The sequence below is a fragment of the Oncorhynchus mykiss genome, chromosome 4 (assembly GCF_013265735.2).
Source record: "Oncorhynchus mykiss isolate Arlee chromosome 4, USDA_OmykA_1.1, whole genome shotgun sequence".
Classification (NCBI taxonomy): Eukaryota; Metazoa; Chordata; class Actinopteri; order Salmoniformes; family Salmonidae; genus Oncorhynchus; species Oncorhynchus mykiss.
In genome coordinates, this window is record NC_048568.1 from 41,036,767 (window position 1) to 41,053,954 (window position 17,188).

Sequence of the window (17,188 nt, forward strand, 5' to 3'; positions counted from 1 at the left end):
TCCGTACCTGTGTGTGTGTGTATCCATCTGTCCGTACCTGTGTGTGTGTATCCATCTGTCCGTACCTGTGTGTGTGTATCCATCTGTCCGTACCTGTGTGTATGTATCCATCTGTCCGTACCTGTGTGTGTGTATCCATCTGTCCGTACCTGTGTGTGTGTATCCATCTGTCCGTACCTGTGTGTGTGTATCCATCTGTCCGTACCTGTGTGTGTGTATCCATCTGTCCGTACCTGTGTGTGTGTATCCATCTGTCCGTACCTGTGTGTGTGTATCCATCTGTCCGTACCTGTGTGTGTGTATCCATCTGTCCGTACCTGTGTGTATGTATCCATCTGTCCGTACCTGTGTGTGTGTATCCATCTGTCCGTACCTGTGTGTGTGTGTATCCATCTGTCCGTACCTGTGTGTGTGTATCCATCTGTCCGTACCTGTGTGTGTGTATCCATCTGTCCGTACCTGTGTGTATGTATCCATCTGTCCGTACCTGTGTGTGTGTATCCATCTGTCCGTACCTGTGTGTGTGTGTATCCATCTGTCCGTACCTGTGTGTGTGTATCCATCTGTCCGTACCTGTGTGTGTGTATCCATCTGTCCGTACCTGTGTGTGTGTATCCATCTGTCCGTACCTGTGTGTGTGACTGTCCGTACCTGTGTGTGTGTATCCATCTGTCCGTACCTGTGTGTGTGTATCCATCTGTCCGTACCTGTGTGTGTGTATCCATCTGTCCGTACCTGTGTGTGTGTATCCATCTGTCCGTACCTGTGTGTGTGTATCCATCTGTCCGTACCTGTGTGTGTGTATCCATCTGTCCGTACCTGTGTGTGTGTATCCATCTGTCCGTACCTGTGTGTGTGTGTATCCATCTGTCCGTACCTGTGTGTGTGTATCCATCTGTCCGTACCTGTGTGTGTGACTGTCCGTACCTGTGTGTGTGTATCCATCTGTCCGTACCTGTGTGTGTGTATCCATCTGTCCGTACCTGTGTGTGTGTATCCATCTGTCCGTACCTGTGTGTGTGTATCCATCTGTCCGTACCTGTGTGTGTGACTGTCCGTACCTGTGTGTGTGTATCCATCTGTCCGTACCTGTGTGTGTGTATCCATCTGTCCGTACCTGTGTGTGTGTATCCATCTGTCCGTACCTGTGTGTGTGTGTATCCATCTGTCCGTACCTGTGTGTGTGTATCCATCTGTCCGTACCTGTGTGTGTGACTGTCCGTACCTGTGTGTGTGTATCCATCTGTCCGTACCTGTGTGTGTGTATCCATCTGTCCGTACCTGTGTGTGTGTATCCATCTGTCCGTACCTGTGTGTGTGTATCCATCTGTCCGTACCTGTGTGTGTGTATCCATCTGTCCGTACCTGTGTGTGTGTATCCATCTGTCCGTACCTGTGTGTGTGTATCCATCTGTCTGTACCTGTGTGTGTGTGTATCCATCTGTCCGTACCTGTGTTTGTAGACGGTGCTGGTGAACGAGGCATTTGTGGAGCTGCTGGAGGCAGTGCGTCAGGACCATTCAGGTCTGAAGGTTCAGTACCAGGGGGTTACGGGCTCTATCACCAGGACCAAAAAACCCTCCATCGCACTCAACATCATACAGGTCAGTGTCAATTTAGTGATGAGCGACACTTGGGAATATCGTAAAACAAGAGACACTGTTAATTAGACTGAGAACACTGTTAGTTAGACTGAGACTGAGAACACTTAGTTAGACTGAGAACACTTAGTTAGACTGAGAACACTTAGTTAGACTGAGAACACTTAGTTAGACTGAGAACACTTAGTTAGACTGAGAACACTTAGTTAGACTGAGAACACTTAGTTAGACTGAGAACACTTAGTTAGACTGAGAACACTTAGTTAGACTGAGAACACTTAGTTAGACTGAGAACACTTAGTTAGACTGAGAACACTTAGTTAGACTGAGAACACTTAGTTAGACTGAGAACACTTAGTTAGACTGAGAACACTTAGTTAGACTGAGAACACTTAGTTAGACTGAGAACACTGTTAGACTGAGAACACTGTTAGTTAGACTGAGAACACTGTTAGTTAGACTGAAAACACTGTTAATTAGACTGAGAACACTGTTAGACTGAGAACACTGTTAGTTAGACTGAGAACACTGTTAGACTGAGAACATTGTTAGTTAGACTGAGAACACTGTTAGTTAGACTAAGAACACTGTTAGACTGAGAACACTGTTAGTTAGACTGAGAACACTGTTAATTAGACTGAGAACACTGTTAATTAGCCTGAGAACACTGTTAATTAGCCTGAGAACACTGTTAGTTAGACTGAGAACACTGTTAATTAGACTGAGAACACTGTTAGTTAGACTGAGAACACTGTTAGTTAGACTGAGAACACTGTTAGTTAGACTGAGAACACTGTTAGTTAGACTGAGAACACTGTTAGTTAGACTGAGAACACTGTTAGTTAGACTGAGAACACTGTTAATTAGACTGAGAACACTGTTAGTTAGACTGAGAACACTGTTAGTTAGCCCGAAAACTTTATTTTTCCCAAATTAACTTCATTTGTGGTGTTATTCAAGCAAGCCCATTGAAACCACACATTACATTCAACTACAAAAGCATAACTACATTTGGATTATTGATTTTTTTAAATGATTATACTGTATCTAGAACAAAATAGCTATATTTATCTTTGTGAATAACAAATGGCTTCAATGTATTTCCTGTAGGACTTCCTTACAGAGCGAAAGGAGGGCCTGGTAGAACTGTTCCAGAGTTTGGATAAAGAGGGAACCATGTCTGTGACCAACAAGGAGTTCAGGAAGGCTGTGCAGGTCTGACGCCACGAGCAGCCCACTGACAGAGTGACTAGTCACTGTTTCACAGTCTCCCAAGTGATTGAACATGACAAGATCAATCAATCAACCAATCAACAAGATCAATCAACCAACCAATCAGTCAATCAATCAACAAATCAATTAATGTATATAATTTTGAATATGATGGTATAGATAACAATTTTGTTTGTGTATTGCAGCAAGCTAACATACCCCTGGATCAACAACAGCTGGAGTGGCTGATCCAGAACTTTGACAAGGACTGTACAGGCAGGATAAATTACAGGTGGGTCAGGCAGGATAAACTACAGGTGTGTCAGGCAGGATAAACTACAGGTGTGTCAGGCAGGATAAACTACAGGTGTGTCAGGCAGGATAAACTACAGGTGTGTCAGGCAGGATAAACTACAGGTGTGTCAGGCAGGATAAACTACAGGTGTGTCAGGCAGGATAAACTACAGGTGTGTCAGGCAGGATAAACTACAGGTGTGTCAGGCAGGATAAACTACAGGTGTGTCAGGCAGGATAAACTGCAGGTGGGTCAGGCAGGATAAACTACAGGTGTGTCAGGCAGGATAAACTACAGGTGTGTCAGGCAGGATAAACTACAGGTGTGTCAGGCAGGGTAAACTACAGGTGGGTCAGGCAGGATAAACTACAGGTGTGTCAGGCAGGATAAACTACAGGTGGGTCAGGCAGGATAAACTACAGGTGTGTCAGGCAGGATAAACTACAGGTGTGTCAGGCAGGATAAACTACAGGTGGGTCAGGCAGTGTCAGGCAGGATAAACTACAGGTGTGTCAGGCAAGATAAACTACAGGTGTGTCAGGCAGGATAAACTACAGGTGTGTCAGGCAGGATAAACTACAGGTGTGTCAGGCAGGATAAACTACAGGTGTGTCAGGCAGGATAAACTACAGGCAGGGTCAGGCAGGATAAACTACAGGTGTGTCAGGCAGGATAAACTACAGGTGTGCCAGGCAGGATAAACTGCAGGTGGGTCAGGCAGGGTAAACTACAGGTGTGTCAGGCAGGATAAACTACAGGTGTGTCAGGCAGGATAAACTACAGGTGGGTCAGGCAGGATAAACTACAGGTGTGTCAGGCAGGATAAACTACAGGTGTGTCAGGCAGGATAAACTACAGGTGTGTCAGGCAGGATAAACTACAGGCAGGGTCAGGCAGGATAAACTACAGGTGTGTCAGGCAGGATAAACTACAGATGTGTCAGGCAGGGTCAGGCAGGATAAACTACAGGTGTGTCAGGCAGGATAAACTACAGGTGTGTCAGGCAGGATAAACTACAGGTGGGTCAGGCAGGATAAACTACAGGTGGGTCAGGCAGGATAAAATGCAGTTGTGTCAGTCAGGATAAACTACAGGTGTGTCAGGCAGGATAAACTACAGGTGGGTCAGGCAGGGTAAAATACAGGTGTGTCAGGCAGGATAAACTACAGGTGTGTCAGGCAGGATAAACTACAGGTGGGTCAGGCAGGATAAAATACAGTTGTGTCAGGCAGGATAAACTACAGGTGTGTCAGGCAGGGTAAAATACAGGTGTGTCAGGCAGGATAAACTACAGGTGTGTCAGGCAGGGTCAGGCAGGGTAAAATACAGGTGTGTCAGGCAGGATAAACTACAGGTGGGTCAGGCAGGATAAACTACAGGTGTGTCAGGCAGGATAAACTACAGGTGGGTCAGGCAGGATAAAATACAGGTGTGTCAGGCAGGATAAACTACAGGTGTGTCAGGCAGGGTCAGGCAGGATAAACTACAGGTGTGTCAGGCAGGGTCAGGCAGGGTAAACTACAGGTGTGTCAGGCAGGATAAACTACAGTTTTGTCAGGCAGGATAAACTACAGGTGTGTCAGGCAGGATAAACTACAGGCAGGGTCAGGCAGGATAAACTACAGGTGTGTCAGGCAGGATAAACTACAGGCAGGGTCAGGCAGGATAAACTACAGGTGTGTCAGGCAGGATAAACTACAGGTGTGTCAGGCAGGATAAACTACAGGTGGGTCAGGCAGGATAAACTACAGGTCTGTCAGGCAGGATAAACTATAGGTGTGTCAGGCAGGATAAACTACAGGTGGGTCAGGCAGGATAAACTACAGGTGGGTCAGGCAGGATAAACTACAGGTGGGTCAGGCAGGGTCAGGCAGGATAAACTACAGCTGTGTCAGGCAGGGTCAGGCAGGGTAAACTACAGGTGTGTCAGGCAGGATAAACTACAGTTTTGTCAGGCAGGATAAACTACAGATGTGTCAGGCAGGATAAACTACAGGCAGGGTCAGGCAGGATAAACTACAGGTGTGTCAGGCAGGATAAACTACAGTTTTGTCAGGCAGGATAAACTACAGATGTGTCAGGCAGGATAAACTACAGGCAGGGTCAGGCAGGATAAACTACAGGTGTGTCAGGCAGGATAAACTACAGGCAGGGTCAGGCAGGATAAACTACAGGTGGGTCTCCACTCTTCTCAATAAATACATGAACTGGAATATCTATCCACTGTAGTGGACGTCATGAATGGTTTAAAACCATAGTCAAATCTTACTAAGATTAGTGTCCCTCATCCAGAATCTGCCAGAGAAAAGGTTAAAGGGCAATTCGCAGTTGCTACATACATGTTTTTATTTAATTTTTTTTACTTATAAATGAATGATATACCCATGGATTCTTGAGGAATATAACCTACACATTCCTCATGAGCTTAGTTCAACTGTCACACCCCATCACAACCCAAACATAGAAGCTTCTTAACTCCAATGTTTGTAAACCAAGTCAAGGTAAACAAACTTAAAACATGTTTAATCAATCTATGCATGGTCAGTCCTTGCATACATTGCTCCGTCTCAAGCCCAATCCCCCTCGGCTGTTCATCAAAATAGAGGCGGGGAGCCCACTTCATTATTGTTTCAACTACATATTGCCCCTTTAAGGAGAGTATAAGGTCTTAGTTTGTACACAGAGTCAAATGTGTTTTTATCTGTGGTACTATTTAATCTACTGTCTTGTTATTGGGCTCCCTGTGTGCTCGGTTGCTTCCACAGTCAGTTTGCTGAGCAGTCATAGGCAGCCATTGGTGGTGAGAGGATAGTGAAAGAAGCAGGACAGACAAGATGGAGGATGAGAAGACAAGATGGAGGATGATAAGAGAGAGATCCTCTAATAAACATCAGTCTGTGAATAGGATTGTCTCCTTGTACAATGGGGTTGTGTTTGCATGCACGGAAAACACACAGAGGCACCAAAGAAACAAACAAACAAAACTGAATATTCAAGATTGTATTGTAGGGATCTACATTCATCTTTCCCACTCAAACCCTTCATGGTGATTGGTGAATACATTTGACCTTTAACCCCAGCCAGCTGCACACAGGGAGGGCACGTCAGTTCAGCCAGGTGTTCCCGAGGCCCATCTCTCTCTCTCTCTCTCTTCCTGTCTCTCCTCATCACTCCGGCCCATTCAACAGCCAGCATTAATCTCATCACTCTGGCCCATTCTACAGCCAGCATTAATCTTCTGCTATGACAACAACACATCCAGAGACATATACACAGACTGAGAGGCAGGAAGAATAGGAGATGTTTGTCCAGGATTTATACAAGACAGGCAGAGGGAGGCAGGTAGACTAGGAGACCTTGGTCCAGGATTTATACAAGACAGGCAGAGGGAGGCAGGTAGACTAGGAGACCTTGGTCCAGGATTTATACAAGACATGCAGAGGGAGGCAGGTAGACTAGGAGACCTTGGTCCAGGACTTATACAAGACAGGCAGAGGGAGGCAGGTAGACTAGGAGACCTTGGTCCAGGATTTATAAAAGACAGGCAGAGGGAGGCAGGAAGAATAGGACCAGATGCAGCCATTCGTGTCTGCTTTGTGAATGTACGCATAGCCTATAAAGGAGATGGCTGGACAGATACTCCTGATGAATATGCATGCAGATCATTACTTATGCAGGCACAACGTTGGGTGTAAATAAGGCTGATTGTGTCTCAAGGTGTATTTATGTATGGAGAGATTATGGAGAGACACTTTAGGTAGCTGAGAAGGCTTCGTCCAAACCAGAAGCGGTTTGGTGAGCCGCCTGGAGAGTAACCATGCCTGTGGTTTGGTGGGTAACCATGCCTGTGGTTTGGAGAGTAACCTGGTGAGTAACTGTGCCTGTGGTTTGGTGAGTAACCATGCCTGTGGTTTGGTGAGTAACCGTGCCTGTGGTTTGGTGAGTAAACTGGTGAGTAACCGTGCCTGTGGTTTGGAGAGTAACCTGGTGAGTAACCATGCCTGTGGTTTGGTGAGTAACCGTGCCTGTGGTTTGGTGAGTAACCTGGTGAGTAACCATGCCTGTGGTTTGGTGAGTAACCTGGTGAGTAACTGTGCCTGTGGTTTGGTGAGTAACCTGGTGAGTAACCGTGCCTGTGGTTTGGTGAGTAACCTGGTGAGTAACCGTGCCTGTGGTTTGGTGAGTAACCTGGTGAGTAACTGTGCCTGTGGTTTGGTGAGTAACTGTGCCTGTGGTTTGGTGAGTAACCATGGCTGTGGTTTGGTGAGTAACCTGGTGAGTAACTGTGCCTGTGGTTTGGTGAGTAACCGTGCCTGTGGTTTGGTGAGTAACCGTGCCTGTGGTTTGGTGAGTAACCTGGTGAGTAACTGTGCCTGTGGTTTGGTGAGTAACCGTGCCTGTGGTTTGGTGAGTAACCTGGTGAGTAACCATGCCTGTGGATTGGTGAGTAACCTGGTGAGTAACCATGCCTGTGGTTTGATGAGCCACCTGGTGAGTAACCGTGCCTGTGGTTTGGTGAGTAACCTGGTGAGTAACCATGCCTGTGGTTTGGTGAGTAACCATTCCTGATGTTTTGGTGAGTAACCGTGCCTGTGGTTTGGTGAGTAACCTGGTGAGTAACTGTGCCTGTGGTTTGGTGAGTAACCGTGCCTGTGGTTTGGTGAGTAACCGTGCCTGTGGTTTGGTGAGTAACCTGGTGAGTAACTGTGCCTGTGGTTTGGTGAGTAACCGTGCCTGTGGTTTGGTGAGTAACCTGGTGAGTAACTGTGCCTGTGGTTTGGTGAGTAACCGTGCCTGTGGTTTGGTGAGTAACCTGGTGAGTAACTGTGCCTGTGGTTTGGTGAGTAACCGTGCCTGTGGTTTGGTGAGTAACCTGGTGAGTAACTGTGCCTGTGGTTTGGTGAGTAACCGTGCCTGTGGTTTGGTGAGTAACCGTGCCTGTAGTTTGGTGAGTAACCTGGTGAGTAACCGTGCCTGTAGTTTGGTGAGTCACCTAATGGGTACACGTGCCAGTGGTTTGGTGAGTAACCATGCCTGATGTTTTGGTGAGTAACCGTGCCTGTGGTTTGGTGAGCCACCTGGCGAGTAACCATGCCTATGGTTTGGTGAGTCACCTAATGAGTAACCATGCCTGTGGTTTGGTGAGCCACCTGGTGAGTAACCATGCCTGTGGTTTGGTGAGTAACCGTGCCTGTGGTTTGGTGAGCCACCTGGTGAGTAACCATGCCTATGGTTTGGTGAGTCACCTAATGAGTAACCATGCCTGTGGTTTGGTGAGTCACCTAATGAGTACACGTGCCTGTGGTTTGGTGAGTCACGCTCCCCTAATGGGTAACTGTGCGTGCCTAGCTCAGCAGCAAGCCTTGTATGTGGCTCAGGACAACAGGGTTCAAAACCCAGGTCGGTCACATTGTTGACATGACCTGGGTGGGTCTCTGTGAGGAGGAGGTCAAAGGGTATTGTTTGCATAGCCTACTGTAGGTACTGTAGCAGGGCTGGGCTCAGTCCCATTTTAAATTCCAGTAAATTCAGAAAGTTCTAATTCCAAATTCTAATTCCAAGTTCTAATTCCAAATTCTAATTCCAAATTCTAATTCCAAATTCTAATTCCAAACTGAAAATGGAATCTCTGTGTACTATCTGAGTTACTGCGGTGCATTAAGTACTAATTTGCTAACTTCTCGTTGCTCTTCCGTTTCTCTTTTTTTTTGGTATCGTCATTAGGCACAATATACATGATCCCCGTGTTTTTAGCTCCGAGACGCCGGCACTTTGAGAAGAAGAAAAAGACACTGCTGATTTATAGGCACATTGAACTCTATCGGATTGTGCTAAAACGATGACGTCATATCGAATTCGGCCATCTTTACACACGTTCGCCAATCGATTGGAATTCAAATGGAATCGACCCCACCCTGACTGTCGCCCTGTTGCTCTGGTAAAGAGGCATAAAAAGCACAACTGGTCAGATGAGGATGATGATGTTCTCACCCTTCTCCTGATGTTTTCATGCGACAGCTGTGTTTGTTCCGCTCAGAGAGTGTGTGGATGGAACATGACTATAACCACTTGTTTCCTTAAAGTGCCTTTTACAACCCACTGATTGGTTCAATTTGCTGTTGTGGACAGTCATTTGAGGAAATATCTGGTTCAAATGCTTGAGTTGTTTAAAATGGATTTGATTTGGCGCTACGTTTCTCAATGGGAGGATGGATACCCATCGGTAACACAAAAAAATGGACATTTTGTGGATCTGATGCGATTGACATCAAGGTGTGGGACATTGTGGTGCCTGTGTCCTCTGCTAACCTGATAGCTGTGCATTGCTCTTGAGTAAAGAACACTAATTGCACCAAGATAGAGATTAAATTAAAACTTAAATACTTTGCTTTTACACTGTCGAAGCATTACGTAGGATAAATCAGCTTCATCTATAAGATAGTGCTACTCAGGGACCCCAAGACGTGAAGCCCTGAACTAGCTCACTGATTCACCTAATTAATCAAGGGCTTGATGATTAGTTGACAAGTTGAATCAGGTGCTAGCTTTGGAATAGATCAAACACATGAAATGGCTGGGATGGCCTCTCCCTGAGGAGAGGTTTGGAATGGCTGGGGGGCTCTTGAGGAGAGGTTTGGAATGGCTGGGGGGCTCCTGAGGAGAGGTTGGGGGTCCCTGAGGAGAGGTTTGGAACGGTTGGGGGTCCCTGAGGAGAGGTTTGGAACGGTTGGGGGTCCCCGAGGAGAGTTTTGGAATGGTTGGGGGTCCCTGGGGAGAGGTTTGGAATGGTTGGGGGTCCCTGAGGAGAGGTTGGAATGGTTGGGGGTCCCTGAGGAGAGGTTGGGGGTCCCTGAGGAGAGGTTTGGAATGGCTGGGGGGCTCCTGAGGAGAGGTTGGGGGTCCCTGAGAGGTTTGGAATGGTTGGGGGTCCCTGAGGAGAGGTTTGGAACGGTTGTGGGTCCCGAGGAGAGGTTTGGAACGGTTGTGGGCCCCCGAGGAGAGGTTTGGAACGGTTGGGGGTCCCTGAGGAGAGGTTGGGGGTCCCTGAAGAGAGGTTTGGAATGGTTGTGGGTCCCTGAGGAGAGGTTGGGGGTCCCTGAAGAGAGGTTTGGAACGGTTGTGGGCCCCCGAGGAGAGGTTTGAAAACCCCTAGAAGACATGGAATAGTAATGGAATGACTGCATTTAAATAGATAGAACAAGGGTATAATACAGCTCTATCCCTAAATGAGGAAGTTGTATCTGTTATAAAATATCACTTTGCCTACTAATGCCTCTTTGGGCGACAGGAAGCCTAGTGGTTAGAGCGTTGGGCCAGTAACCTAAAAGTTTGGTGGTTCGAATCCCCAAGATAACAAGGTACAAATTTGTCGTTCTGCCCCTGAACAAGGCAGTTAAACCCACTAGGCAGTCATTGTAAATAAGAATTTATTCTTAACTGTCTTGCCTAGTTAAAGGTTAAATAAAAAATCTATAAAAACAAAATAATGCAACATAGGGCCACTAACCCAAGATGACTCGCTACAGAGAGTAGCAAGACTCCCGGGCCTTCAGAAACTATTCACACCCCGTTACTTTTTCAAAATGTCGTTGTGTTACAAAAGGTGAGATTAAAATGAATTGAATTGTCAGATTTTTTGTCAATAATATTGTAAATTGTAACATTTGTAAACTAAAAAAACAATCATGAAAAATAAAACACTTGGTCATAACCACGTCATAATGTCATAACAGCTGGCATAATACAGCCTCCACATTGACTCTGTACCGGTACCCCCTGTATATAGCCTCCACATTGACTCTGTACCGGTACCCCCTGTATATAGCCTCCACATTGACTCTGTACCGGTACCCCCTGTATATAGCCTCCACATTGACTCTGTACCGGTACCCCCTGTATATAGCCTCCACATTGACTCTGTTCCGGTACCCCCTGTATATAGTCTCCACATTGACTCTGTACCGGTACCCCCTGTATATAGCCTCCACATTGACTCTGTACCGGTACCCCCTGTATATAGTCTCCACATTGACTCTGTACCGGTACCCCTTGTATTTAGCCTCCACATTGACTCTGTACCGTAATACCCTGTATATAGCCTCCACATTGACTCTGTACCGGTACCCCCTGTATATAGTCTCCACATTGACTCTGTACCGGTACCCCCTGTATATAGCCTCCACATTGACTCTGTTCCGGTACCCCCTGTATATAGTCTCCACATTGACTCTGTACCGGTACCCCCTGTATATAGCCTCCACATTGACTCTGTACCGGTACCCCCTGTATATAGTCTCCACATTGACTCTGTACCGGTACCCCTTGTATATAGCCTCCACATTGACTCTGTACCGTAATACCCTGTATATAGCCTCCACATTGACTCTGTACCGGTACCCCCTGTATATAGCCTCCACATTGACTCTGTACCGGTACCCCCTGTATATAGCCTCCACATTGACTCTGTACCGTAATACCCTGTATATAGCCTCCACATTGACTCTGTACCGGTACCCCCTGTATATAGTCTCCACATTGACTCTGTACCGGTACCCCCTGTATATAGCCTCCACATTGACTCTGTACCGTAATACCCTGTATATAGCCTCCACATTGACTCTGTACCGGTACCCCCTGTATATAGTCCCCACATTGACTCTGTACCAGTACTCCCTGTATATAGCCTCCACATTTACTCTGTACCGGTACCCCCTGTATATAGTCTCCACATTGACTCTGTACCGGTACCCCCTGCATATAGTCTCCACATTGACTCTGTACCGGTACCCCCTGTATATAGCCTCCACATTGACTCTGTACCGGTACCCCCTGTATATAGTCTCCACATTGACTCTGTACCGGTACCCCCTGTATATAGACTCCACATTGAGTCTGTACCCCCTGTATATAGCCTCCACATTGACTCTGTACCGGTACCCCCTGTATATAGCCTCCATATTGACTCTGTACCGTAACACCCTGTATATAGCCTCCACATTGACTCTGTACCGGTACCCCCTGTATATAGCATTTCACTGTATTTTTAAAATTTGTATTTAACCTTTATTTAACCAGGCAAGTCAGCTAAGAACAAACAAATTCCTACAGCCTAGGAACAGTGGGTTAAATGCCTTGTTCAGGGGCAGAACGACAGATTTTTACCTGTCAGGGATTCGATCTAGCAACCTTTCGGTCACTGGCCCAACGCTCTAACCACTAGGCTACCTGCCGCACTGTATGGTCTATAACTGTTGAATTTTGCGCATGTGACAAATACAATTTGATTTGATTTGACAGGTAGGCTATGGTGTATCGTAACACCCTGTATATAGCCTCCACATTGACTCTGTACCGTAATACCCTGAATATAGTCTCCACATTGACTCTGTACCGTAACACCCTGTATATAGTCTCCACATTTGATTTGACAGGTAGGCTATGGTGTACCGTAACACCCTGTATATAGTCTCCACATTTGATTTGACAGGTAGGCTATGGAGTGTTCTGCCTTGTTTGGTAGGTTTTCTGGGTTTTGACACTCTTATGTAGGCGTCCTAACCAGACATAAAATAACACAATACATATGTCACAACAGGTTAAAATATATGGGTCACGACAGTGTTATGACCATTTTTACAGTTTGCGACAAGTTGTCAGCTGTTATGACATGGTTATGATCGCGTCATAACGTGTTATAACGCTGGGTGTCAAGTAAAGTGTTACCAAATAAAAGCCGAATATATCTTGATTACTTAAGTATTCAATACATGTTAGAATCACCTTTGGCAGCTGGGAGACTCTAAAAACTTTGCTCACCTGGATTGTACAAAAATTATTCAAGCTGGTTGTTGATCATTGCTAGACAGCCATTTTCAAGTCTTGCTATAGATTTTCAAGCCGATTAAAGTCAAAACTGTAACTAGGCCACTCAGGAACATTCAATGACATCTTGGTAAGCAGTTCCAGTGTAGATTTGGCCTTGTGTTTTAGGTTATTGTCCTGCTGAAAGGTGAATTCATCTCCCAGTGTCTGGTGGAAAGCAGACTGAACCAGGTTTTCCTCTAGGATTTTGCCTGTGCTTAGCTCTATTTTGTTTATTTTAATCGCCCCAAAATAAACTCCCTTGACCTTGATGACAAGCATACCCATATCATGATGCAGCCACCACCATGCATGAAAATATGAAGAGTGGTACTCAGTGTTGTGTTGGATTTGCCTCAAACATAACGCTTTATATTCAGGACATTAAGTTCATTTATTTTCTTATTGTAAACAGGATGCATGTTGGGAAAATGTATTCTGTACAAGCTGCCTTCTTTTCACTCTGTCTAGTTGGTTAGTATTGTGGAGTAACTACAATATTGTTGATCCATCCTCAGTTTTCTCCTACCACTACAATTAAACTCTGTAACTGTTGTAAAGTCACCATTGACCTCATGGTGAAATCCCTGGGCGGTTTCCTTCCTCTCCGGCAACTGAGTTAGGAAGGACACCTGTATCTTTGTAATGACTGGGTGTATTGACACACCATCCAAAGTGTAATTAATAACTTCACTATGCTCAAAGGGATATTCAATGTCTGCTTGTTTTATTACCCATCTAACCATAGGTGCCCTTCTTTGCAAGGCATTGGAAAACATGCCTGGTCTTTGTGGTTGAATCTGTGTTTGAAATTCACTGCTTGACTGAGGGACCTTACAGATAAATTATATGTGTGGGGGTACAGAGATGAGGTAGTCATTCAAAAATCATGTTAAACACTATTATTGCACACAGTCCATGAAACTTAGGTGACTTGGTATTCCCATTTTTTAAATCCTGAACTTATTTAGGCTTGCCATAACAAAAGGATTGAATACTTATTGACTCAAGACATTTCAGCTTTTCAGTTATTCATTTCTAAACATTTCTAAAAAACAACATTTCTACTTTGACATTATGGGGGAAGGCCAGTGACACAAAATATACATTTAATCCATTTTAAATTCAGGCTGAAACACAACAAAAATTAGGGAAAAAGTTCAGGTGTGTGAATACTTTCTGAAGGCTCTGTAGACGCCAACAGGCCTGTTTCAAAAGATGGGAGACAAAAAAATAACAGAATAATTGAGGTAAATTACATCTCTTGATGTTAGCTTAATGAAAATAAATATCTATCTCTCCTGTTCCTAATGGTCCATCTTTCATCTGAATTAACACAAAGCCTTGAAGGCCTCGTGCTATTCAACGAGGACTTTTCCATTGGATATTCACGTGTTGGGCCTAATGTTCAAGACGTTGGATATCTATGCACGCTGCAGCATAGGCTTGGCTTAATAGAGTGTATTCAGCACATTTGAAATCATCTCAATAGAGCTAATGGAATCTTGAGTGGCCAATAAAAGTACATATTTAAATGAAAGACCCCATGGTGTTATTGTTCTCCTGTATTCATGAATCATCAAGGCCTCCTGTATTCTCATGCTAATCTAACATCAGGATATTTGTTTTTATTTATTTTGTGTTCAACATAATGAATGAACCCGTGGGGTTTTTTTTTGTTTTTTTTCTCTCTCCTTCCAAATGGTGTTTTTCAGACGTTTGTGTAGGTCCTGGCACAGAAACAAAGACACAACCATTGTCCTCCATGATTATTAAAGTAAACAGAGTGGAGGGTGCTCGTCTTTGGAGGCAGCTGCAGGCACTTGAGGGGAGGAAGAGAGGGGAGGAAAGGCCCGAGCCAAGCAACCCTCAAGACTCTCTGTCAGAGAGGTGAGCCCATTATTCAGAGGCTTCTAGAGAACAGCAAAGCACTACGATAATTAGCTTTGAAGATCCCGGTCGTCTTCGTGAAGCACCAAAGGGAAGAAAACAGACAAACGGGGAGGGACGATCAGGACTCAATAAGAACTGCTTGTGTTCCCCTTTCCATTGAACCAGGTTTTGCTACAGTGTGCCTTAATGAACAGGGCCCAGATCCAGCTCTGGGTTAGGACTCATCTGGGTGCAGTGCTGCAGTGTAATGACAGACAGCAGCTAAGGAACAAAACGTTCTCGACCCGCTTCCTCTTTATTCAAAGGGACAATCTGCGATTGCGACATTCAATTTTTGGATTCTGGAACAATATAACTTATGCCTCATTGAGCTTTAGTTAAATATAAGCATGTTTTACACCATTTTACAAACAACGCAATTGTAAACAAATAATGCATAGCCTTGAAATACATGGTTAAAACTATCATGTTGATATCATGGACGGCCACACCATACATCTATTGCTCTGTCTATGAATTTGAGATTTGTTATTCCCTCCGCTGTTAACTGAAAGTGGGGCGGGGTGACTGCTTCGTTATCGTCTGAACTGCAGATTGTCTGTTCAATTATACCCGGTTACCAGTACATCAAGAGTAGGACGGGGCACACGGTCTGCTTGGCTGGCTATTGTTCCTTTTCTATGAAGAATAGATACCAGAACACTGATAAATGTTCCCAGCACCTGCATGTTACTGGATGTGCTGAACGCTAAATTTAAAACTAATCTTCCTAGTCCTTACCACGGTGCTTCTACTTGCTCTACGGTGATCCATGATGCTATAGGAAGGACTTTATAAACACATTAGATCCATGATGCTATAGGAAGGGCTATATAAACACATTAGATCCATGATGCTATAGGAAGGGCTATATAAACACATTAGATCCATGATGCTATAGGAAGGACTATATAAACACATTAGATCCATGATGCTGTAGGAAAGGGCTATATAAACACATTAGATCCATGATGCTGTAGGAAAGGGCTATATAAACACATTAGATCCATGTTGCTATAGGAAGGACTATATAAACACATTAGATCCATGTTGCTGCAGGAAAGGGCTATATAAACACATTAGATCCATGTTGCTATAGGAAAGGGCTATATAAACACATTAGATCCATGTTGCTATAGGAAAGGGCTATATAAACACATTAGATCCATGTTGCTATAGGAAAGGGCTATATGTCGGGTAGAGAGGAACCAGGCTCTGAGGGGTGGCCAGTCCTCTACTGACTGTACTGGGTAGAGAGGAACCAGGCTCTGAGGGGTGGCCAGTCCTCTTCTGGCTGTACTGGGTAGAGAGGAACCAGGCTCTGAGGGGAGGCCAGTCCTCTTCTGGCTGTACTGGGTAGAGAGGAACCAGGCTCTGAGGGGTGGCCAGTCCTCTACTGGCTGTACTGGGTAGAGAGGAACCAGGCTCTGAGGGGTGGCCAGTCCTCTTCTGGCTGTACTGGGTAGAGAGGAACCAGGCTCTGAGGGGTGGCCTGTCCTCTTCTGGCTGTACCGGGTAGAGAGGAACGAGGCTCTGAGGGGTGGCCAGTCCTCTTCTGTCTGTGACAGGGTAGAGAGGAACCAGGCTCTGAGTCCTCTTCTGGCTGTGCCGGGTAGAGAGGAACCAGGCTCTGAGGGGTGGCCAGTCCTCTTCTGGCTGTGCCGGGTAGAGAGGAACCAGGCTCTGAGGGGTGGCCAGTCCTCTTCTGGCTGTACTGGGTAGAGAGGAACCAGGCTCTGAGGGGTGGCCAGTCCTCTACTGGCTGTACTGGGTAGAGAGGAACCAGGCTCTGAGGGGTGGCCAGTCCTCTTCTGGCTGTACTGGGTAGAGAGGAACCAGGCTCTGAGGGGTGGCCAGTCCTCTTCTGGCTGTACCGGGTAGAGAGGAACGAGGCTCTGAGGGGTGGCCAGTCCTCTTCTGGCTGTACTGGGTAGACCAGAGGAACCAGGCTCTGAGGGGTGGCCAGTCCTCTTCTGGCTGTACTAGGTAGACCAGAGGAACCAGGCTCTTAGGGGTGGCCAGTCCTCTACTGACTGTACTGGGTAGAGAGGAACCAGGCTCTGAGGGGTGGCCAGTCCTCTTCTGGCTGTACTGGGTAGAGAGGAACCAGGCTCTGAGGGGTGGCCAGTCCTCTTCTGGTTGTACTGGGTAGAGAGGAACCAGGCTCTGAGTCCTCTTCTGGCTGTGCCGGGTGGAGATTATAAACTAGAGAGGAACCAGGCTCTGAGGAGTGGCCAGTCCTCTTCTGTCTGTGACAGGGTAGAGAGGAACCAGGCTCTGAGTCCTC

The 17,188-nt window shown here is 45.9% G+C and overlaps 1 long non-coding RNA gene across 1 annotated transcript; it reads left to right on the forward strand.

Moving 5' to 3' along the window:
- Nucleotides 1-1,470: 1,470 nt before the first annotated feature.
- On the forward strand, nt 1,471-4,273 carry LOC118964399. Its single transcript, XR_005051447.1, has 3 exons — nt 1,471-1,604; nt 2,712-3,444; nt 3,630-4,273. It is a non-coding gene; the product is annotated as an uncharacterized LOC118964399 (long non-coding RNA).
- The last annotated feature ends 12,915 nt before the right edge of the window (nt 4,274-17,188 follow it).